At 43.8% G+C, this 24,666-nt stretch overlaps 1 protein-coding gene across 3 annotated transcripts in view; it reads left to right on the top strand.

The window, feature by feature from the left end:
• The window catches only part of Tmem108 (transmembrane protein 108), a 274,768-nt gene that overhangs the window by 67,422 nt on the left and 182,680 nt on the right, over positions 1-24,666 (top strand). Inside the window, exon 1 of one of the 3 annotated variants that reach the window (XM_021207037.2) lies at positions 1,429-1,515. The exons of the other annotated variants lie outside the window; for them this stretch is intronic. The gene's annotated coding sequence lies outside the window, so the exon portion shown is untranslated. Of the gene's footprint in view, positions 1-1,428; positions 1,516-24,666 lie in introns of those variants that run through there. 3 annotated transcript variants of the gene reach the window in all.

Raw genomic sequence — 24,666 nt, 5'->3', positions numbered from 1 at the left:
CTGTCCACCCCTGCCCACATAGATGCTGTCCACCCCTGCCCTGCTGTCCACCCAGGCCCACTCTGGTTTCTAGACCTTCCTTTCCTAACTTGACAACTCTCTCTCTCTCTCTGCAGCTCTTGCCTGGTTTTCCTTGTGGAGAGCAGTCAGCTGCAGCAGAAAGGATTTTCCAGCAGCTTCCATCTTTCTCCACAAGCTGGCTTGAGTAGTCTGGTTGTCACAGAAGCAAGCACTCACCCTCACCCACTATTGGCATTTTTCCTAAAGGGACACCAGGCGTGTGTGGGATTATTTGGCAGTGTCCCCAAGAGCTAATTCATTGTTCTAAGCTTTTCTCCTACAGAGAGAGATGTAGTGTCAGAGATGCATTTCACCTGGGACACCTGAATTAGGCTATAGGCATGTTGAGTATTTCTTTAGAATTCACTGCAATTAACAAATATGAATATACAGCAGTATTAGTGATTTGAGGCTATGTTTGTTCCTGTTACCAAAATAAACTAAGGGAATAAGGTATACCCTATGTGTTGAAATACCTGTATGGTAGCCGTTAAATAAAATAGAGGAGGATCCCAACCACACACATAATGGGCAAATAAATTCTGGTGGATTTGTAAGTATAAGGGTGTCTATCAAGGCCAGGTCACCTCAAGTGTCTTCAACCTTCTTTTTTCTCTGACTGCACCCGCCCCCGTATGTATGTATGTGTGTATGTATGTATGTATGTATGTATGTGTTTGTTTTTCTTACTGTGCATTTCTGTGTCTGTGTCCCCTCTCTCCCCCTTCCCTCCCTTTCCCCCCTTCTCTTAAATCTAGAGCTCTTGCATTTGGCTAACTTGGTATTCTCCTGCCTCAACCTCCCCATTGCTGTATGTGTGCTACCAAAACTGGCTTTTTATATGAACCCTAGAGATCAAACTTAGGTCCACTTTAGCAACTGAACCATCTCCCAGCCCCTAAACCTGCTTTTCTAGGCGGAGCCAGCTTTAGATATTCTGACTCTTTTGTGTAGCTAAGAATGAGGAAGATTCTGGAGTTCAGTAAGAAGCCTGGAGCTACCCAGGGTCATCACCATGGAACTGTCCACGCTCAACGCATGGCCGTGAGCCTGGGGCTCTCTCTTTACCTTGGGACAAGAGCAAGGTTCCAGGTTGCCCGCACCATTGTGCTTTCTAGGCCAGGGCCCAGTGAGGCCCACCTGATGGCTCTCCTAGCCAAGCAGCTCCTAAGAGTGTGTTAAAAGCTAAGAGGGGAGAGAAGCCAATCCCCATGAAAAGGGCGGGAGCATGCTAGTAGTTGCTAGGCAAGTTAAAGTAATTCAGTGTCCTTGCCAAATGCCTGCCTCGCAAACAGGGAAACTTTCATGGAAGGGAGTGAGGTGGGGGTGCTTGCTGGTTGCCATAGGAATGTTTCCATGATTGGAACCAGACCACAGAGTGGGGAGAACAAGCCGGCAGCATCCATGGCTCTTTCAGCCTGGGAATGGAAACACACGGTGGGCGGTGGAGCCGAGGTAAGCCCAGGGAGGAAGGAGCAAAGACCAGGATCCTTTTGGGGTGAGGGTGGGCAAGGGGGTAACGACACAGCATCCTGTGATGAAGGGCAAGACCTGGACAGGCAAGGTCCTAGAGGCCACGTGTATTCAGAGATGGGCAAAGTGTGATCTCCGGGGCAACTCCGAAGACCTGATGCTTGTAGGAGAATTTACAATCTGGTCTTAAGTCAGGGAACATTCTAATTAGCGTCTGGGAAAAAAAAAAAACAACAACAAAAAAAACCAAACCTAGATTTAAAATAGATGAGAACTTAAAATAATGCAAGCGGCTAGGAAAGACTGGTCTGAAGGTAGGTATTTGGTATTTATGTAAATATTATGCCAGCTTATGTCTCCCTTTTAGTTCATGAAGCAGAGGTGGTAATTAAAGATTTGTCGTTAATGAATTATCCTGTATTCATCCAATTCAGATTCACAGAGGGGAAGAAATACAATTGGCCAAGATGAGGTACTGAAAGGAAGCCTTGAGGGACCCTTTGCCTGGACTCTCACCGGGTGGTTTGGGGGAGGGCAGTTTCTGGGTTTGTGCAGAAATAAACGGCCGTTAGCCGATGCTGAGTGTGCTCTTCAACTTCTCTGGGATGAATCAGTCTCCAGCTATTGGAAACTGGGTGGGAGGTGCCAGTTCTCTCCTGCCTCCCCGGGAGGCAAGTGGATGCTCTTTTCACTGAGATCCAGCTCCTGGGAGAGGCACATAAGCCCAGGCGTATCACACTGGTGATGAGCAGCTTAGCTGTCTGTTGGTTGTTTACGTGTCAACTGTTTCCAGTTTTTTTGGTTCACAATCTTTAGTGGAGGTTTCTTTTTATCACGAGGAGGTCTGGGTGAATTTGTCATCATTTGTCATGTATTTGGTTCATTTCCAGGTCTTCAGAGAGCATTTAAAGTGGCTTCTTCCATAGGCTATGACTAGAGACAGGATTGGTATGGTTCATTTATTATTTCTTTCTGTGTGTAAACGCAGCACTGAAGAGAGGGCCTAGGATCTTGTATGTCTAGGTTCATGCTCTACCAGGAAGCTCTATACCCAGCCATTTAAAAATATATATATATTTGTTATTTTGAGACATGGCCTCACTAAGTTGTATAGGCTGGCCTTGAACTCACTTTGTAGTCCAGGCTGTCCTCAAATCCTCCTGCCTTAACCTTTACAGTACATAACAGGCCTATGGGAGGAGACCCAGCTTTTAATATGTGATTTGTTTATTTGTTTTGCTTTGTTTTTTTAGTTGGTTTTGGCTGGAAGAATAAGTCATGTAAAAGAAAACTGGAGAGCATCATTTATTATCAAGTATTTGTGTTCTAGTGTTGCCTATATTCTTAAAAGGTCAGAAGTCACAGTTGTCTGGGGACAGTTGTTTGGGGGGGGCAGTCAATTTCTGTTGTGGGGAACAACAATGTCTTTACAACTTCAGAATTACTAAGGGCAGGTGGGATGATACCAATCCACGAATCAGAGGCACGCTTATAGACTGACTGCCAAACTTGTGTTTACTGAGAGAGCATCATGCAGTAAGAACACCTACCCCTGAGCTCTTCGGATGACATAGACTTGTATGACTCTGACAAAGATGCCAGAACACAGTGGTTCTAACCTTTTTTTTTTTTTTTTTTGGTTTTTCGAGACAGAGTTTCTCTGTTTAGCCCTGGCTGTCCTGGAACTCACTTTGTAGGCCAGGCTGGCCTCAAACTCAGAAATCGGCCTGCCTCTGCCTCCGGAGTGCTGGGATTAAAGGCGTGCGCCATCACGCCCGGCTTTCTTCTCTAGAGCCCCTGAAATCTCGAGCAGTGCTGGTGAATAAAAACAAGAGCCTCAAATATGAACCCCAAAGAGCCCACTTCTAAACTTAAATTTAACTTCAAATGGGACTCAATTTAACATGGACCTGAACTCTGGTATCACACACAGGAGCAACTGAGTCCAGTCAAGGGAAACACTCCACACTCCTACTGCTCAGACCTGGAGACCCAAGCTGGGTGTCTCCTAGAGGGAGAATCCAATCCAGCTTTCTAAGTGTGGCTCTCTGGAGTTTACACTTTGAAGAGGAAATTCCTGTCAAGCTGTGTTAGAACAGGCCTGTCACAGCTATCTGCCTAGTGGCCCCAACTCTCTCCACCCTTGTTCCCAAATACACCCTCATTGTCTTCACTACAGATAAAATCCTGCCAGCCCCCTGTTGCCAAGCCCCCTCTCCTGGGCTCCGCTTCCTCCTTTCCATTACCTCAATGTGCTTCAGGGGTCAGTGACCCCCTTAACTTTCTCATTGATTCAGTTCCCACATCTGGGGTTTGTTTTGTTTTTGTTTTTTTTTTCCTCACGTGAGTGCAGCAGTTAAACATTCAAATCCCAGTTTGGTCCCTATTCACAGTCCTGTCTTTCACAGTCAATGTGTTGATTTAGGTAGATTTGAATACAAATGGTTGCCTCCTCTGTCCCTTGCCTTGGGTTTGTATATTTTTAGGCCTTCAGACCTTGCTTTGAACATAGTCAGTCTGTGATCAGACTATCTGAACCTTAAAGGACATTGTTGATCCCTAGACAGGAGGAGTTACAACGTGCTTACTTCTTGTGGATGGGTAAGTACTGACTTACCCCACAGCCCTGACAGAATTTTTTGACATGCATCTTGCTTGGCTCCCACCCATTTGTCATCGTCCCTGTTCATCAGTAGGTTATAGAAGACAGCTTCCTGTCATTTCCTGTTGGGTGATGGCCACTTGCCAGGGACAACATCCATCAGAGTGTTAATAAAATTCATCTTCTTTGTCTTAGAATGTTTCAAGTGAAAAGTCTCTGACGGAGCGTCTCCAGTCTAGGAGCGAAGGCCTTGACCTAGGGTGGCTCTTGTCCAAGATAATAACCAGTCCTCCCTTGGGAAGGAAGCAAGCTTGGAAATAGGCGATAAGTCTGGGATGTGTTGCCCATTTTAAGTTAACCAGAATAGGAATGCATGTTGCACCCGGTTCTCTTTACCATCCCAAAGGCCACAAGGCTGCGGGGATACAGGATACACGTCAGAGATAGCCTGGAGACCTTAGAAGCCAGTCCCAACTCCACCCACCACAAGAGTAAGGCGGGACAGCAGGAAAGTTATAGAATTGCTTCAGGCCTGTTTCTTAACAGTTAAATAAGGGCCAGGTGACCTTGGGGTCTTATGGTCATGTTAAATGAAGGCTGGCAAAGTCCAGAATGAGTTTGAATGGAAGAACAGTATTCAGATGGTTCTCTGTTCTTGCCACACAACATTCATTGTGCTGTCAATCAGTCAAAGTTTTAAAACCCACAGGTTTCCTGAGACCTTTCTCTTCCTTAAGCAGTCAGTAATTCAGCACCACCCCCATATTTCTCCAGCATAAAGGCTTCCAGTAGCCTCCAAAGGACAACAAGGTAGTTCTCTCCTGATTTTAAGATCCGTGATAGATAGCAAACTAAGTTTACTGATTTATGTCATGAGAGGCTGAGGCAGGAGGATTACCATGAGTTCCATGTCAGCCAGTCCTATGGGCTGAGAGCCTGTCCCAAGGAAGAATGAAAGAGCCAGAGGGTGGGGAGGGCTGCTGAACAGGACAAGGCTGTGACAAATAGGAACTCAGCAGCTGTGGTTGACAGCTGGAGTGGGGAGGGGCTCCAGTGGCCCCGCCCCTAGCTGAGGAGGAGGTATTGGTATTGGTGGCCACTGGGACAGAGTTCAGACCAGGTTTCCAGGCTCCCTCCTGTCCCACCCTACATCAGTGTGCATTCAGAGAGCTCTAAGTGAACACAGCGGGGGGTGGGGTGGGGGTGGAGAATAATAAATAAATATAAAAGGTAACAAGGTTGGGAGAGGGATATAATAGGAGTCCCAGAAGTGAGTTGGAGAGGAAGATGGGGGGCAACTTGTTAAGGTGTACTGTCTACATGGCTGAAATTTCCAAAGGATAAAAATTAAAAACATAAACAAGTTATATGATAGTAAAGGGGAAAGTTATTAGCTCAAATCAGCTCTAAAATTAACAAAGCAAGAAGGGGTCCTGTAGCTGTTCCATTTGTGGAAGTTTCCAGTGTAGACTGGAGCTTTCTCCTCCAGGGCCTCGGGAGTGTCAATCACACAGAAAGAGGGGCGTGGCTTCCCTGCAATGACTTCTTTTATCTGAAATAAACCTTGGGTCTTCATGCTTCTTCTAGTGCAAAACTTGGCCAGGACGCTAAGGAACGGAAACATGTTGATTGCATGTTATGTGCCAGGCATGTTAGATATTTTTTTATGCAGTAGCCCATTTAATTCTGTAGCCACCCTGCAAGATAAATAGCCGTTATTTCCATCTTAAAGATGAGTCCAAGTGTTGAGCACTTTGCCTAGGGTCACACAGTAAAATGGCCCAGGATTTCTATTTAGCTGTAAAGTCTGGTTACTTTCTGCTAGCACACAGTAGCAGATGACAGTGTAGAGCCCAGTGGCTGTATGGGACTCCACTGAATCCAAGGACTTACGATAGCAAACTGTAGCTGTGGACAGAGACAGAAGCAAGGGTGGGCATATAATATCTCGTTTGAGACAATTAGCAACAAATGTATTGGAGAAACTGGTTTTGCAAATAACAGGTTAATCACAGGTCCACTAATTGACATTGTTGGTCAGTGGCAAAAGGCAGGTGAGACCTAAATTAAATTTAACTTTCAGTGGTGGCTTTTGCTGCTTTTTTGGCAGAGCATAGAACCACCATGTGGGGTTTGGGGCAGCCTTGATATTTTCTGGCTCTGAGTTTCTCCTCCTTTGAGCAGATGAGGGCATATATGTGCAGTCAAGGCCCTCCATTTATGACAAGTCTGTTCTAGAGGTTTGTTACAAACCACTCCAGCACTTATGGTCGCAAAGCAGCAGTCATGGCTGTTGGGCTCACGAATCTGTCTGACTAGGGCTGAGAGGGAACAGCTCACCTCTGCTCCACTGGGATCGTCTGGGCTGGCTGAGCTGCAGGCTTGGCGTGAAGCTAACCCACCCTGTGTGTGCAGCCTGGACTGGGAAGGCTAGAGTAGCCTACCTTCCTCATGATCCCTCGAGAGAAACAGCTTCCGGCAGCCCAGCTCCTTCTACCCTGGCTCAACACTTGACCCTAGAAGAAGAAAGCCAGGCAGGGACATTATCATCTTTGGTGACCAAAACAGCCAGCATCACTTGTTGTGCTCTGTTCCCTGAGGCCATCACAAAGCCCATTCAGGTTCAGGACGGTGGAAGTAGGTTCCACACCTCGAGAGAGCAGTGCAGAGCAATGCAGAGTGTCTGGATAGGCCCTGCCCATAACTGTTTTGGGGAAATACAGACTGCCACCGGGAGAAACCAGGCTGCAGGCTGTATTCTGGAGACCAGATGCTATGCTGGGTTTTTCTCTCCCACCCAAGGGAGCATATTGGCATGCAAATGGATCTTACTTATTCCACTATAATTTACGCTTTTCAGAAAAGCTAGTCGTCTGCAAATTCTTGGCAATCTGTTAACTGTTTTAACCAAGTGACTTGTAAAGCGCCAGCAGATTAGGTTTGTGAGGTGAAGAGCTAAGGCTTACGTCAAACTTTTTCATCCTTTGTGAGCTACTTCCTACTTAATGTCTTTGGACTGTGGTCAGAGTTCTGATTAGCTACCTTCTATGTGTATGTAGGGGGTCGGGACAGATGACTGATAGTTAAATGGGCAGCTTTGCCCAGGAACCTTTCCATTTAAGACAAAAAATAAAGGCGGTTGTTTAGCCTGAATGCTTGCATGTTCCCCAAGAGCCCGCATCCATGTGGAAACGCACCTGCCACCTCCTCCCTCCTCCTCTGGAGATGGAATGATCATTCAGACCACGTTTCTGAACATTTACAAAATCAGTATATTCTTTCCGACTGTTTGTGGAAAACCCAAGAATCCTGTGTCACAGGGACGAGACATCGTGTTCTATCTAGGCTTTGAAAGCATGGCATACATATGAAACAGTGTTTAAAATTCATGAACACTATTGAGGAATTAAAAACAGGGGCACTTAGTTAGACTTACATCATAGAGGTTCAGAAGCAAGCCATCACTTCTGTAATTCTCCCCAACTTTTGTGTAAATTATCTCCTTTTTTCTCTTTTACAGTGTTCCATTTCTTTGATAAGATCCTTTATAAAAAAAAAAAAAAGGGAGAGATTCATATCATAATTTTCAATTCAATTTCAACTCAGAATTGTGAACCAACAGCAGAGTACATGAGTCTGAGGCTTGATCCCTGGCAACAGAAACAGAAAAACAAACAAACAAACAAACAAACAGGAAAACACCAAATGACAAAACAATACCAGCAGCAAAACCCCAAAAAACATTTCACATGAAAATCACAGAATTTTTTCAAAATGTATCATTAGGTTCTTTATATTTTGCCTCCGTTGATGACAGTGTCTTTGGCATGCCTGCCTGAGGGATTCAAACTGAACGGAAACACACAGTTGATTTTTAAATTGTACATACTTCTTTCAAGACTGTTACATTTGCCTAATTTCACTAATTACAAATTGAGCATCCCTAGTCAAAAACTCCCAAGGGGTCCAGCACCAAAAGTTTTGAACATTGTTTAATACCACAAATGGAAAATTCCACCCGTGACCCCCATGGCGCAGCTCATAGTTGAAATGCAGGCACAGTGAGCCGGTGTGAGGATGAGTTATCAAGGCAAAGTCCTGTGCTACGCAGCTTCTTGTTAACATAATCAATGCCTGAGATATCTGTTCAGTGAGAGGAAGGCTGCCTCGGGCTCACAGACTTGGAGGCTGAGGCATAACTTTTGGGCTAAGAGAGCACAGGGCTTACATCATGACACAAGCATGTGGGGGAGGAAACCCGCTGACCTCTTGACCAAGTACAGAGAGGGAGGGAGGAAGACACCGGAGCCCTTCTTCAAGGTCACACTAGGGACCTCCTCTTCAGGGTTCTGTTGCCTAGGATACTTAGGCCTTGGTGGAAATTCCTAACCCAAAGTAAGGTATGTGTGAAACATAAATAAATTATGTGGTTAGATCTGTACTCCCTCATCTCGTTATACACAGGCAAATATTTAAAAACCTAAGGGGGAAAAGAAAGGAAAGAAATCTAAAATGCTTCTGGTTCCAAATATTTTGGTTAACCTGGATAACATTTATTTTTAAGTTTTTTTGGTGATCTCTATCAAAGCACACCTATAAATAATGTTTTATAGGTACACTCTTAGGTACACTCATTTTTTATTTTCTTTTTTTTTTTTTTGGTTTTTCGAGACAGGGTTTCTCTGTATAGCCCTGGCTGTCCTGGAACTCACTCTGTAGACCAGGCTGTCCTCGAACTCAGAAATCCGCCTGCCTCTGCCTCCCAAGTGCTGGGATGAAAGGCATGCGCCACCACGCCCGGCGCGGTGCACTCATTTTTATATATTTTTGTTTCTTTTGCTATATTTGTATCCTAACCTGTACTTGCAGGGTATTAAGTACATGTGTTAGCCAGCATGATAGTCTTATGTCTAATATTAAAGGAAAATTTAAAATATATTTTAATAAGTATATTTGTCACATACATTATTATTATTTTGTATGCTCTTTTTATCAGATCAAGAAAATTACTATTTTTTAGTTTGTTAGTATTATAAATTGCAAAGGAAAGGCTAGCAATTCCATTTACTGGTAGAGCTTTTGCTTGGCACGCACAAGACTTGGAACCAACAAGAATAACCTTGTGAATGAATTTGACCAAACATTTTTCTAGAACTAATGATTCAATCATATTTTTTATTCTACTTTACTATTGTGATAAAATATATTGATCAGTTTCCTAATTATTAAACTTTCTATCCTGTCATAACCCCAATATGGCCATACAGTTAGGATTACTAGTGATGTACTTAAAGATTTTCTCAGCTGTATAAGATTCACCTGTGACACCCTTTCTCATTTTGTGTCTGTCTTAGTTTGGAATCAAGGTGCAAGCATTGGGAAGTACTCTTTCATTTCCTCACCCCTATAATATTGAAAGAGTAAGGTGGGATTTTTGTTCAATGAGTGTGTTACATAACTTGATTTTTTTGTTTGCTTGTTTTTCGAGACAGGGTCTCTCTGTGTAGCCCTGACTGTCCCAGACCTCACTCTGTAGACTAGGCTGGCCTCGAACTCAGAAATCCACCTGCCTCAGTCTCCCAAGTGCTGGGGATTAAAGGTGTGCGCCAACACTGCCCGGCTACATAATTTGATTTTTAAAAGAACCACTGAACCTAATGATTTATTTGTTGGTAGGTTTTGGGGGGGTAGGGGAAGAGAATGGATGAGACAAGGTCTGTCTTTGTATCCCAGTGTGGTGGTTTGAATAAGTTTGGCTCCCATAGACTCGTGTGTTTGAATGCTTGGTCCATAGGGAAGGCTGTTAGGTGTGGCCTTGTTGGAGTGGGTGTGAGCTTTGTTGGAGGAAGAGCATCACTAGGTGGTGGGCTTTGATGTCTCAGAAGCTCAAGCCAGTTCTCTACCTGCTGCCTGTGGATCCAAATGTAGAGCTCTCGGCTCCTTCTCCAGCCTCATGTCTGCCTGCATGCTGCCATGTTTCCTGCCATGACAATAATGGACTAAATCTCTGAAACTGTAAGCTTCCCCAATTAAATGTTTCCCGTTATAAGAGTTGCTGTGGCCATGGTGTCTCTTCACAGCAATAAAACCCTAAGACACTACGGCTTTGAACTTGGGATCTTCCCACTTTGACCTCCCAAGTTCTGGAACTGTGAGCATGAGCACCACACTGGGCTCTCTTTCTTCTCTCCAGCAATGGTACCATTAATAGTCTGTTGTTGTTGTTGTTGTTGTTGTTGTTGTTTTGATTTTTGTTTTTGTGGGTTGTTTTTTTTTTTTTTCAGAAACCCATGTGGTGATTTGAATGAGAAATGTCTCCCATAGTATTTGAACACATGGCCACCAACCAGTGGCCCTGCTGGGGAGGAGGGAGAACCTTGAGGAGGGATAACCATGTTGAAGGAAGTATCGGGGTGGGCTTTGAGGATTTCTAGCCTCACTCCACATAGAGCTCAGGCTCTACTTCCCGTTGCAGCTGAGATGTAATCTCCCAGCTTCCTGCCACCATGCCTTCCCACCATTGGGGACATCTAGGCTCCCTGGAACTTCAGCTCAGATAAACTCTTCCCTAATTATCTTGGATTGTGGTATTTTATCACGGCAACAGAAAAGCTGCTGATGTGTCCACTGTTTGGCTCCGTTGTTTATCCCCATCTAATAGTCACTTCTGTTTTTGTCTTTCTTTGCATGTTTATTTTCTCCTCTGCCTTTTTAGGCTGCCTGCGTGCCTTATGAACTTTGACCTCTTCTCACAGAGACATCTAAGGTTACAGCCTTCCTTCCTTCCAAGCATCAGAGTCACTCCACTCCTTACATTTTTATATGATTACTTTTATGAATGATCCATTGCTGGCAAGAAGAAAGACAGCCTGGTGTGGTGCTCCGTGCTCACAGTACCAGAACTTGGGAGGCCAAAGTGGGAAGATCCCAAGTTCAAAGCCGTAGTGTTAGGGTTTTGTTGCTGTGAAGAGACACCATGGCCACAGCAACTCTTATAAAGGAAAACGTTTCTTTGGGGCTGGCTTACAGTTTCTGAGGTTTAGTCCATTATTGTCATGGCGGGGAGCATGGCAGTGTGCAGGCAGACATTTATATGAAAATACAATTTTCAGTTCCATTTTTCTTTCTTCTTTGGTTGGGAACTTCCTAGTTTTCTTTTAAAACAACTATTTGTCTTAATTGACAAAATTGTATATACTTATGGGGTACATCCTGATGCGTTCAAGTATGTATACCTAAATCAAGCTAATTGACATATGCCTCATTTCACACACCTTTCCTCATGGTGGGAACATTTCAGATCTAATTGTGGTGGTGTTCAGGAATACCGTGCATGCTGGTATCTCTAGGCATCATGTTCTGTAGTAACCTCTTGAACCGATGCCCCTGTCTAACTGGTATTCTGTGTCCTTTGGTCCATATCTCCCTAGTGTTCCTTACCCCAGCCCCTGCTAATCCCTAGTGTGGTGAACACGTTGATAAGCTGAGGGAGTGCTGCCCCCAAAAGGAAAGGGAAGCTGCACACAGACACAACCCCTTCCCTCGCTCACATCCCGACATCACCAACTCTGTGCACCCCAAACCCCAATAATCACTGCTTCACTCTCTGCTTCTGTATGTGCCAAGTGAGTTTTCCCAGTTTTGCCTGTGAGGTCTAATGGCCTGGCTCATTTCATTTTCAAGTTTTCCAGTTTCATTCACGTTATCACAAGCAGCAGGATCGCCTTCCATTTAAAGGCATCATAGAATCCATTTAGTACACACCAGGTTTTCTTTCCCTGTTCTAGGTATCTTTAGAAAATATGTTCTATTATATTGTAAAGGAGTGCAACCTGTGTGTATACCAGCCTTCAGAATTTCTTGAGGCCATCTTTATAGCTTTGTCAGTCTTGTTATTATTACCTACAATACTACTTACGTGTCTTGTGTATTTAAAAGTGCAGTATTGGGTTGTAGAGACAGCTCAGGGCTTAAGAGCGCTTACTGCACTATCAGAGAGCCAGAGTTTAGAGCCCTGTATCCATATCAGGGGGCTCACAAATGCCTGTAACTCCAGCTCCAAGACATCCAACATTCCTTTCTAGCCTCTCTAGGCATGCATGTGCGCACACACACAAAAGAAATACAGATGTTAAAAAGGCAAGTAAAATACAGTGTAATATTATTTAAGCCATTTAAGTCTTTACTGGTTTCTTACCTGAGAGGAGATTTGTACTGGAATTTCTCCATCTGCTGATGGATTATCTATGTGTGGTATGATAAATAAATACCTGGTTGCTGCCTCCTGCTCCTGACACAGAGTTCCTAGAATGCTTTAAATTTTCTGGGTTAGGGGGTGTCAGGAACATCTTTTCTTCTGCTGGCCTTTGACCCTGGCCACTGACACAAATCTCCTAAGACCAGCCCATTTCCTGAGTGATGCAGATGGCTAGCGTGTCTGCCAGACATCCCTGGAGTTCCTTGGAATCTCTTTTGTGATAAGAGCGTATTTTTATCAAATGGATGTGTTTGGTGGGTTTCTGGATAGTTTCAAGATGAGAGCTATTCACCAGAAAGACTAAAGTGTGGGGCGCTGTCGGGGGGTGGGGGGAGCTGGCACTTTTAGCCCTGCCTCCTATACCCTGGAAAAGGGAGAAATTGGAGACTGAAGTAATAAATGTGTAAGCCTATGTCTTGCCGGCATTAAAATAATCCTAAAGATGAGATTCAGGGAGCTTCTATCCTAGTGAATGGATTGTGATATTTGGTATATGCACAGTGGGCGTGGGAAATTTAATCTACACTCCCTTTTCCTACCCTATGTATCTCTTCCATTTAAAGTTTTCTGATTGTAGCCTTTGGAATGAACTAGTAAATGTTAGGTAATGTGCCTTCCTGAGCTCTGCAGGCATTTCTGGGAAACTGTCAGACCAGAGGAGAGCATTGTGGAAACCCTTAGTTTGTAGCTGGTGCTAGGGAAACCTGGCGATTGTGGTTGGCATTTATAATGGGAATAGTTGGTTGATATGGGCTCCTTCGACCTATAGAATCAGGTGCTGACTCCAGGCAGTGTTGGGATTGACTAGAATTGTAAGACATTCGGCTGATGCTCACAGAAAATCAGAGGGTTGTTTCAAATGGAAAATACCATCCCTATACAGGCTCTTAAAGGTACTGTGGTGGTGAGAGATACAGTGTTTTCTCCTTTACCTCGCCACTTTCTGACTTGTGTATTTGGAAGGAATCATGGTTGGTGCCTATGGGTTCATAAGACACTTCCCACAAGTTAGGTATATCAGACAACACTCTGCTACACTTATAGTTCATTCAAACTTAGTTAATTCTATTTGGTATTTGCTCCACTTGCATTTATTAAAATTAATATATTTTAGTATATTCTATCACCATTATTTTGAGACACACTTTTACATAGCCTAGTTTGACCTGGTCTTGACTTCCTAATCCTTCTATTTCTACCTCTTAACTGCCGAAACTACAGGATTGTGTCACCATGCTCAGCTTAATTTATTCCTTTTATTTCTCAGTTTTGGGCATGGAATCTAGGTTCCTGGACATGTTAGGTAGCATACTACCTCCAAGTAATAGTTCCACCTTTCTATACTGCCATTAAAATTTTTAAGTAGGGGGCTAGAAGAGCACTACCTATTCTTCCAGAGGTCCTGAGTTCAATTCCCAGCAACGACATGGTGGCTCATAACCACCTGTAATGGGATCAGACACCCTCTTCTGGTATGTCTGAAGACAGCTACAGTGCACTCCCATACATAAAAGAAATAGATCTTTAAATTTTTAAAACTCTATATACTTAATATATAATTTAATAAGATATATATACATATATGTATGTGTGTTCTTGCTGCCTTTTGAGCTGGTAACTTTTTTCTCCTTATTCTAATTTTTCTAGCTACTTGGAAGCCTGCCTGCTTTATGCCTACCCCTTAGAAGCTGCCCTTACCATTTTAACTCAGACTGTTTCTCGAATAACCTGGTTCCAGAGTATGAGAATAGCTCCAGTGTGCCATGAAGCCAAGGAAAGATAGGCAGACATCCCAAGCTTTGACAGAGCTCAGATTATTTGGAACTTTCCCACAGAAGTTTCCTGCACAGCAAGACCATCTGGGTCCCTGTAGTTTGGGTCACCAGAAGTAGTATATTGCTTAGGACCATCCTGGGCGGAATGTATCTGCTGAGTCTTAAACTATGTCAGAGACAGGCCTGTCCTGGAACCAGGGTCTGGTGTAAAGCCTCACGTACCATGCTAATGGTTTCATCTGCTTAGAATTTGTGGGAAACTCTGCAGAAATATCCAACCAAGGATGTTCTGGACAGTCGTGTTGATGATGCCACAGTCGTGTGAAATTGAGTTACCCCAAAACACACCTTAAAATATCTCTGTTTAGTGAGCATGTTACTTTCCTGCTCCACAATGCAAAGACTTACATCTGTCTAGGGTCTTTATTTTTCCTCCACAAATTACACATCTTTAAATAATGTCTGCTTGCTTCTACCTATCTGTATACTGTCTTCTCTTTGTTATTTCATCTGGAATCATTTTTTTCTTTTTTGTTCTTCTTCCTCTCTCTCTCTCTCCCTCCCTCCCCCCATCCCTCCCTCTCTTTCTTTCTTTCTTTCTTTCTTTCTTTCTTTCTTTCTTTCTTTCTTTCTTTCTTTCTTTCTTTCTTTCTTTCTTTCTTTCTTTTGTAAAGTATCTATTTTATATTTTCTTAAGTCGATTTTTTTTTTACAGTAAACCTTATGGTATTTATCAGTGAGTGATACAGTGATAAAATATGCTCCAGTAATATACACAGTTACAATGTAACTTAAGTATGAAATTAGAGGTCAGGATGAAACATTGAGAGCACAGAGAAGGGCTTCACAGCAGGGAATGCAGAGGAGCAGGAGTGCAGGTGCATGCGTGTGTGCGTGGGTGAGTGTGTGTGTGTGCGTGTGTGTGTGTGTGTGTGTGTGTGTGTGTGTGAGTGTGTGTGTGTGTGTGTGTGTGTGAGATAGTGGGAGGCTGTGCAAGTGTTCACAGCACTCATCATTCCTGGCGACTCTCATCATTCCTGGCGGGCTGGAGCTTAGACATGAATTGGTACCAGATAGAACTAGAGAGATAAGCTAACTCTAGTGGGTTGTAAAGAACCTTAAATACTAAATGAAAGGAGCAGAGAATCAGGGCATCTTTCAAGTGGAAGGGCTTACAAGATTAGATGCATTATTTAGGGGTGGAATGTGTGACCTCATGGAAAATGTGAGGGAGTAGTTACTGGGGGGTGGTGAGGTTGGGGGAGGGGTAAAGGTGGGGAGCTGACCAAGCCAAAGCAAAGATAGTGAAGAGAAAATCTGCGTCCTCCAAATGATACTTACAAGGAAAAGCACAGAGGATTGAAGGGTAGAGTCCTGGAGGCCCTACTGGAGGATGAGCACGGGGTGGGGTGTTCCTGTTTGCAGACAGAGAGAATGCATCTAGTCGGTAACAGAGGTCCTGACCTGTCCTCGGGACAAACGGCAGACTGATTTTACAAGAAGCAGAATTGCTCCTACTGGAGATGCCTGCTGAGAACTCAGTGGCGTTTTCTGATACGTAGGCTTTTACGACCATGGCTTCTAATTTCTGAATTAGAAGAGAGATCACAAGTTCAGGGTGCAGAGGATGGGGTTTCAGCAGCAAGCGGATGCTATCGATGAATGGTTATCTTTCAGTTGAAGTCTAGGGCATCAATCAATGAACAGGAGTTTTCGGTTGAAGTCTAGGGCAAGGGTTTGAGATGGAGTGCCACCTTTACTGCTGTTTCAAAACTATTGCTGCCGAGTGTGGTTGCTCTTGGCAGTAAGAGGCAGGACCTCTTACTGGTCTATTTTTGCCTTAGCAGCGACGTGACAGATGGGACCCTTGGTATCCAAGAGTGGCTGGTACCACAGGAGAAAAAGAGATAGGAAGGTCAGAGAGAGAGACGCAGCACAGGGTGAATGAAGAGGGGAGTGGGGAAACTCCTTGGTTTAATTAAAAAATGTATTCCCTGGGCTTATGCTTCCCCTCTGCTGTTTTTAGCTAGCAAGATCACTTCCCCTCAGACACCACATCTTGGCCTATGGGCCCCGGGGAGGACCTTCCATTCAGTGTGAAGGCCATCAGTGTGATTCTGTGGCTGACCACTCAGTCATTTGTGAAAATTGCAGTGGGCGTTGCTGCAAGAGAGAGGACAGTCTTCTGACCAGGGTGGTGGCAGCAGCCATGTCCTCAAGCATCGAGCCTGTCAACCTGGACACCAACTTCTCTTCCTCCTGGTGCCAGTGAGGAGGAGATCTCTCTCTCTCTCTCTCTCTCTCTCTCTCTCTCTCTCTCTCTCTCTCTCTCTCTTCGGGAGAGAACAGCATATGAGCTGGGCATCCCTTGGCAGAAGAAAGGGAAGTAACCAAGGAGTTTGGAGGGGGAAAAAATCAAATCTGTTCTACCCAGTGTTTTATTTGGGGATTTGTCTCCTGTCCAGCAGCATCTCCAGCCTGTTATGTTGTGATGCTGGCTGGCCCATGGTCCCTCACTGTGTGTGTGTGTGTGTGTGTGTGTGTGTGTGTGTGTGAGAGAGAGAGAGAGAGAGAGAGAGAGAGAGAGAGAGAGAGAGAGACTCTGATTCACTGCTGTTAAATGGCAGATCAAAGGAAGGGCTCCAAAGGGAAGGTATCAGGCAGACGTGAATCATATCCTGGCTGAAAGGGTAAGATTGGGGTTGTTAAGTTGCAGAATGAGGCCCAAAGTTTTTCATGGCTGTGGTTATAAATCACAGTGGTGACCTGAGATCCACCCCTGCATTTGCAGAGGAACCATGTCCATTTCTGTCAGCACCACCTCCTGGGTGACATTAATGAGTGCAAGAGGTCACATGGGTGAGCACATTGGAGCCACCCAGGACATTCTACCTGTTCCAATACATTAGTCTGTTGGGCAGGTAAAGAAAGTCTGATTCGCAGAGAGACTTGGGAAAGCGCCATGGTCTCCAAGCGGTTGCGTGTTGGCCCCAGTTCAAACCCAGGTATAATTCGTGGCAAAATCTGTAGCACACTGCCTTGGGCATGTTTCAGTGTTTTCTCTCATTTCAGAGAACAGATGTGGCTTCCATGACAACTAGTCTCAGGCCTGGTGCTCCTCCTCGATGCAGACACTGTGCTCCTGTGGCTGCCCCCAAGGTCCCAGCCCTTCCTGCCCTAGATGCTGAATAACACCTGAAGAAGAGAGCTTCAGCCAGCTCTATCATAGTCTTAATTTTAAACTGGTTCTCAAATGGAAACTAGGGCATTTATCAGTGATGTTTTAAGACTGCTACAGTTTCTGGGTGGGCACAGAACAGTGACTCAGTGGGTAAAGTGCTTGATCTGGAAGCATGTGGACCTGACTTTATATCTCCGGCACTCCTGCAAACAGGTGGTATGTGCCTGTGATCCCAGCAGTGGTTTGTGGAGACAGGATTCCTGGGCCTTGCTGACCAGCTCCTCTTAACAAATCAGTGGGAACAATTGAGGAAGCTTTCTGGACATCATCCTCTGCCTTCATTCACACATGTACCCACATGCATGCACATATATGCACATGTGCACATGGTACACTCACATATACATGCTTCCAAACTTCTGGTTATTCTTATCCCAAGAATAGAGATTACCAGCCAGCATATCAGCTGTTGGAAATTGGGGTATTTATTCCTTTTCCCCCCTAGTGATTTAAAATTAACAAATTGCTAAGGGTGACCCAAATGCCAAGCCACCAGGAAACAAAGAAACATGTAAAAATGACTTAGGAACAAGTTTCCTCGGTGCCCGAACTGCTTTCCGTGATCTACAGAACTGGGAGAAGACAAAGCCTTTGAAGCAGGTAGAGTGTTTTCATTGTCTCCAAGAGAGTGTGCAGTCGCTTTCTTGAATAAGCGGGGTTTACAGTAGGAAGTCGGGTAACCTTTTATTATGGAGAGAAGCTGTATTTTGCACATGAAAATGTTAAGACTTAAGAGTTGGGGACATTAATTGGTGCTGGAGCTTATGCCACTTAGGTTTGTTGCATGTCAGAAATAGGTGCCACTTCAGTCTGAACCTTTTGAAATGAGGACTTTGTGAGTGCGTCTTCTTCCATATCTTATAGGTTGGTGTATTCAAACCACGCTCCAGGCACTCTTAGCTCTCCAGTGCATTCATTGGAGATATCTGGAAGAAAAAGAAGGGAGTCTGTTTGTAGAGTTCATCTTTAATAGCATCATTGAATTTTATCCTCATAACAGCTCAGAAGCAAAACCACTTAGGAGGCAGCCGAGTTGCCATTAATCTCTTCATTCCTTTCCGATTGCCATCCCGTTGTGACATGAAAGATGCTGTAATCCTGTTTATATGTGAGAAAACAGAGGAATGGAGAGATGAAAAGCCAGTTGCCCAAGGCAGCAGAAGCAGTGTTTGCTGTGTAATTCCCAAAGGCCCCGGGCAGACCCTAAATCTACTGATGTGACAGAGGAAGGGAGAGTAGGGTACAGCCCCCACTAGGATCTGTGCTCTTCCTGGGCCCCCGAACTGCATGCCCTGCCTCTCCGCACCTCCCCAGCCCTCGGTGCCTCAGCTTCTCTGATGCTCTGACTGATAAGCATCTGGATGTGAGAAGAAAGCTCTGGGACTGGCAACTTCCCCAAACCCTTCAGAGCCTCCACTTGCACATCTTTAAGATGGGGTCTGCAGGACCAAGTAGCTGCTGCTGAGAACACTTTATTTAAGCAAACCCAGTTGGCGACTCTTTCAGTCTTTTCTCGTCGGCCCCCAGCTTTGCCTGTTTGAGAACAAGTGAAGATGTTGAGAACTCTTGGGTGAAAAGATCTCTCTATTGAAACACTTCTCTGGTCTGACTGCTTAAGGCAGTGGTTCTCCCTCCACCTGGATAATGTCGCAACCCTCATGCTGTGGTGACTCCCAAACATAAAATTATTTCATTGCTGCTTCATAAATGTAATTTTGCTACTTAGAAATCCCGATGTCAATAGTCGATATGCAGGACATCTGCTAGGCGACCCCTGTGAAAAGGTCGTCGCACCTCCCAAAGGGATCGTGACCCACAGGTTGAGGACCACTGGCTTATTCCTGTGGTATTGGCTTATGGTTGGAGTGGCTGCCGAGTCCTTCATGCTTCAGTGCACATGCTGATAAAAGTAAGATGTATGTCTTTATAAATAACATACACATGTAATTTCTAGTTGTGACTGCTGAGAACAATGAGATAGTACCCGAGCCTTGATTTTAAATACCATTTTCAACAAAACAAATAGAGTTTTTGTAGTCATGGCCAGGTTTACAGCAGAGAGTGAAAAAAATACAAGCTAGAGTGCTATGTAGGAACAGGAAGTAAGAAATGGCTCAGAGGAAGAAGGGCGAGGGAGGGAGGGAGAGAAAAGATGGATATGAACGTCAGAAGAGCAGAGAAGCTCCTCTGAAAGAGTCCCCAAATGTAGCGACAAAGTTTGTATAGTGGATTATGGCACAAGAATAAAATAAATACCCACGAGACCATAACACTGTAAGTGGGAGAGGAGAGAGAAACCCAAGTTTCCTGAAGAATTGCCCTTCTTTCTAAAAAGATTTATTTATTTTTATGTGCACTAGTGTTTTATCTGTATATGTGTTTATGTACCATATGCAAGCCTGAAAAATGTGTCAGACACCCTCCCTGAACTGGAATTCTAGACAATTGTAAGACACAGTGTGGGTGCTGGGAATCGATCCTGGGTCTTGGAATAGCAGCTGGTGTTCTTAACCATTGAGCCATCTCTCTAGCCCCAGAATTACATTTCTTAAGTATGGAAGTGATAGATAGAGAAAAAGATTGGGGTGTGTGTGTGAGGGGAACAGAAAAGTCCCTTGGATGAATGCTAAAATAGGATAAAGTTTTAAGAAATAATGTATTTCTGGAGACTCGAGTATCTCTCTTTATTTATTTATTTATTTATTTATTTATTTATTTATTTATTTATTATATGTAAGAACACTGTAGCCGTCTTCAGACACTCCAGAAGAGGGAGTCAGATCTTGTTAAGGATGGTTGTGAGCCACCATGTAGTTGCTGGGATTTGAACTCTGCACCTTTGGAAGAGCAGTCGGGTGCTCTTACCTGCTGAGCCATCTCACCAGCCCTCGAGTATCTCTCTTAAAGTAGATATTATTATTATGGTGTTCATAACATATGCTGGAAATTATCTGATATGTCCCAAGTCAGTAAGTAAAGCTTAATTACCACAGCGATGTAGGGTTTTGACTTGGCAGCACATTTTAAGTTAGTGCTTGGAGACATGACCTTAACCATGTGACCAAAGTGATGCAGATAGAATGTATACCCTGATAGGACAGAATGAAAATGGTCCCTCACCTCTAGGGTATCCTTGCAAAGTCTCACAGCCACAAAGCAAAAGGCCTGACGAGCTTTTCAAAAGTACCAAGGTCATGAAAGAGGCCTGAGGAGCTATTAGGACTGAAGGAGACGCAGAGACCTAATGACCAAATGCCGCCCGTGTCTTGAACTGGATCCAGGAACAGAAAACGGAACACAAGTGCAATTCCTGAGAAAATTCCAGTCAAGTGTGTAGTTTATTCAGGGTCTCCCTGACCATACTGTAGCTATGTCAGGTCTTAGCCATAGAAGAGAGATGAATTATGGCTATACTCCATAACCAGGCAGCTCTTCCAGATAGCAGGTCTTCACCATTCCCCCGAAGGGATCCACTGGTGCATAGCTCAATTTCCAACACTTAGGAAGCTGAGGCAGGAGGATTGATGCAAGTGGGAGGCCAGCCTGGAGTACTAGGCTAGTCACAGACACTTAGTGGCTTATCACGAAAGTGGGAGAGTGGGTCACAAGGGAGATAGATCAGTGACTAAAGCAAGCATTTGCCACATAGTCATGAGGACCAAAATCCACATAAAAGTCAGGCTGGCTTGAGGCAGAGGCAGAGAACCCCATAGCAAGCAGCTGAACCTGTGAGCTCTGGGTTCAGAGCCTCATTGCATAGGTGGGGATTCAGGAAAGCACCTGATGTTAACTTCAGTCTCCACGTGCCCATACGTGCACCTATGAACATGCATGCACATAATCATGCACCTCCACATGCAAACATACTTACACATACAACAGATGTACACTATACACAAATAGACACTACACACACAAGCAAAAGTCTAGAAAAGAATATACATATAAGTATAAATATAAATTCTTCCCTGTAGTTTTCAGTTTTTCTGTTTCCCCAGCATTTTTATTGTAGACCCACAAGGCCATAGTTTAGCAGGCATGCCCTCTGAGGTATGGATGATACTCAGTTATTATTTAAATTCTACAAAGAAGAGTACTTTTCATACTAAGGAATTATATTCTTATTTAGTGGTGAACAAATGGACAGAAAATGAGAGGAAATTGGGCTGTTATCAGAATATACTTATTAAATAAAGATTGCATATGGTATTATATATTTTCATTTGTTTTTGGAGGTATGTCTAAGCTATGTCTTACTCTGGGAGTGAGCTAGGCTGTGGTTAGTGGTCTGTAGGCACAAGGGTACCATTTTTCTAAATACACTCAAACAGTTTTCAGGGACTGTGTCTTAGAGAAGTGTGGGCCGTAGTTCATATGTGTGAGTCCATTACCGATAAAATCAAACCTAGCATTTGCCCAGGCTATCCATTCAGGGGCTTTGAAAGTTAAGGTTAGAAGAGACAGGGCTGTGGCATGCTTGCAATTCTGTCAAATGTTCTCCCAGGTTAGAAGAGCAACCTCTTAGGCAATGTACTGTGGATACATGCTGCCCGCAGAGTTTGTGGCCATCGTGGGTCTTCTCAGGAAACATTGTAAGCAATAATTAGAGCATATAATAGATGTTTGTTGTGAGACAGTAGAGAAATACATAAGATGACTTAGGAGCCAAAGAGTCTGGTTTTACTGGGTTGGTTTCCACCGCCCTCCCCCCAGGCACATTAAGTTTTTCTTTTAAAGAAGTTACCTTCCATGAAGATACTGCTTAGATGATAACATTATATTTTAATTTGATGATGCTAACCCTGGAGAAAGTTTCCTTTCATTTAAAAGTCTTCTGTGCATTCAAAATATAAAAATTGGCTCCTTGCATGACTTTAGCATCGGTTTGCTGAAGTGACGTTCTTGATGGAAATCATTGAGAGGGAATCTCAGCTTTCACGTGTGTTGGGAACACATATAGCATATGTTTGTAAGGGAAGAACATGCCCAGATCAAACTCTACCCTCTGGTTGTCTCTACAGAGAAGATTGTCTACCAGGAACTTGGATTTGGAGCTTTATTCAAAACTCAGAACCTTCCAGGTCTTCAAAGAAACTGTTTATATTTGTTTATTCCTGTAAGTTTTGCCTAAACTGTAACCAGGGAGTAAAAGTTGAATGTATTTAATGATGGTTTGATACATGGACACAACATTAATTAAGTCAATTTACATGTCTGTTACCTCATCTACTTACCATTTTTTATTTACTTGTATGTAAATATATTTAAAGAACTTCAGGTTTGCCATAGTAAAATTTAAATCTATGATATATTGTTGTTACTAGTTGTGATAGGTAATCTTAACTGTTAACTTGAAGTGAGTGTGGAATTACCTAGGAGACACACCTCTGGGTGTGTCTGTGAAGGCATTTCCAGAGAAGTTTACATCTGAAGAGGGAAGCCCTATCCTAAATGGGGGTGATTCTAGACTGAAAGGGGGATTGAGCATTAGCCTCAGACTCTCTCTTCTTTCTGACTGCAGACACAATGCAACCAACCACCTCAGGCTCCCACACGTTCTCTGTCAAGATGGACTGTGTCCCTCAGAACTGTGAGCCAGCATTAATCCTTATCTTTAACTGTTTCGGTTAGGTATTTTATCACTGCAGTGAGTAAACTATCTAATACATTAACAGTAGTTACCACACTGAACATTTGATCCCCAGGATGTATTCATCCTCTAGTGGAACTTTTTTATCCAAGTTCTTCATTTTCCCTATGGCAGCCCCTGGCAGCCACTATTCTATACTGTTTCTGAGTTCAACTTCTTTAAAGTCCACAGAGTATATAATAGTCATCAAATAGTAAAACTGTAGTTATCTTTCTGTGCTTGCCTTATTTTAGTTGATATTACATCCCCAGTTTCTCCCATGTTGAGCCCCTATGTTGTAAAGACTGGATAATGCCCTGAGTATATGCCACATTGTCTCTGATCCACTTATCTATTGATGCATTTATTGATGGACACAGGCTGTTTCTGTGTCTTGGTTATTGTGAAGAGGGCTGCAGTGAACTCTTTGTTGAGTGCAGGTGTCTCTTTGACATCCTGATTGATTTCCTTTGGGTGAATAAGTACCGAGTAATGGGATGCTGCTGGATCATATTCTAATTCTCTTTTTAGCTTTTTGAGATGTCCAATACTGTCTCCCATAATAGCCCTATCAATTTGCTTTCCCACCAACAGCATACAAGCCGTCCCTATTCCCTGTACCCTAACTAGCACACATCTATTTTGCTAATAGCCCACCTAGAGTAGGAGGTGCTTCACTATGGATGTTATTAGCATTTCTCTAACAATTAGTGATGGCAGGCACCTTCCAAAGACCAGACAAAAGGGCAATTAAAGTTCTGTGCCCCCTGCCCTTGGTATTGTTTTGGAAAAAGAGAATCCAGTCTGGACTTGAATGCTATGGAAGCCCTGGCTGGATTGAATTCCTCATCCTCCTGTGTGCAGTTTCTGAGTGCTGAGATTGATTACAGGTCTGAGCCAGCATCCTTGGATCTTGGAGATTCTTTAATGCTGTCCTTTTTGCCATTGAGTTGTGTGATTCCTGATGCACTCCACATGTTGCTGAGTCATGGTTCCTGATGCACTCCACATGTCGCTGAGTCATGGTTCCTCATGTACTTCACATGTTGCTGAGTCATGGTTCCTGATGCACTTCACATGTTGCTGAGTCATGGTTCCTCATGTACTTCNTCATGGTTCCTCATGTACTTCACATGTTGCTGAGTCATGGTTCCTGATGCACTTCACATGTTGCTGAGTCATGGTTCCTCATGTACTTCACATGTCGCTGAGTCATGGTTCCTGATGCACTTCACATGTTGCTGAGTCATGGTTCCTCATGTACTTCACATGTCGCTAAGACATGGTTCCTGATGCACTTCACATGTTGCTGAGTCATGATTCCTGATGTACTTCACATGTCACTGAGTCATGGTTCCTCATGTACTTCATGTGTTGCCCTCCTCTGGGGTAGCTGGTTGTTTTCTACACTTCTGCAGTACAGTTTGTGGTCATCCCTTTTCCTGTGAGGAGCTCTGTAGTTTGAAGTTCTGCTTCTTTATTTTTGTTTTGGGAGTCATAGCCTAAGACCACAGTTCCTTTCTATAACCTCTGTTACCTAAAAGGTGAGATGAGCTAGGTTATAGGTCTTTAAAGTACTTCATGTCCAAGAACTTAAGGAGTTCAGCTTTTGTTCAGTTTTATTACTAC

The sequence above is a fragment of the Mus pahari genome, chromosome 10, assembly GCF_900095145.1.
Source record: "Mus pahari chromosome 10, PAHARI_EIJ_v1.1, whole genome shotgun sequence".
Lineage (NCBI taxonomy): Eukaryota > Metazoa > Chordata > Mammalia > Rodentia > Muridae > Mus > Mus pahari.
Note: the sequence above shows the minus strand (reverse complement) of the source record. Positions and strands in the feature narration are given on the sequence as shown.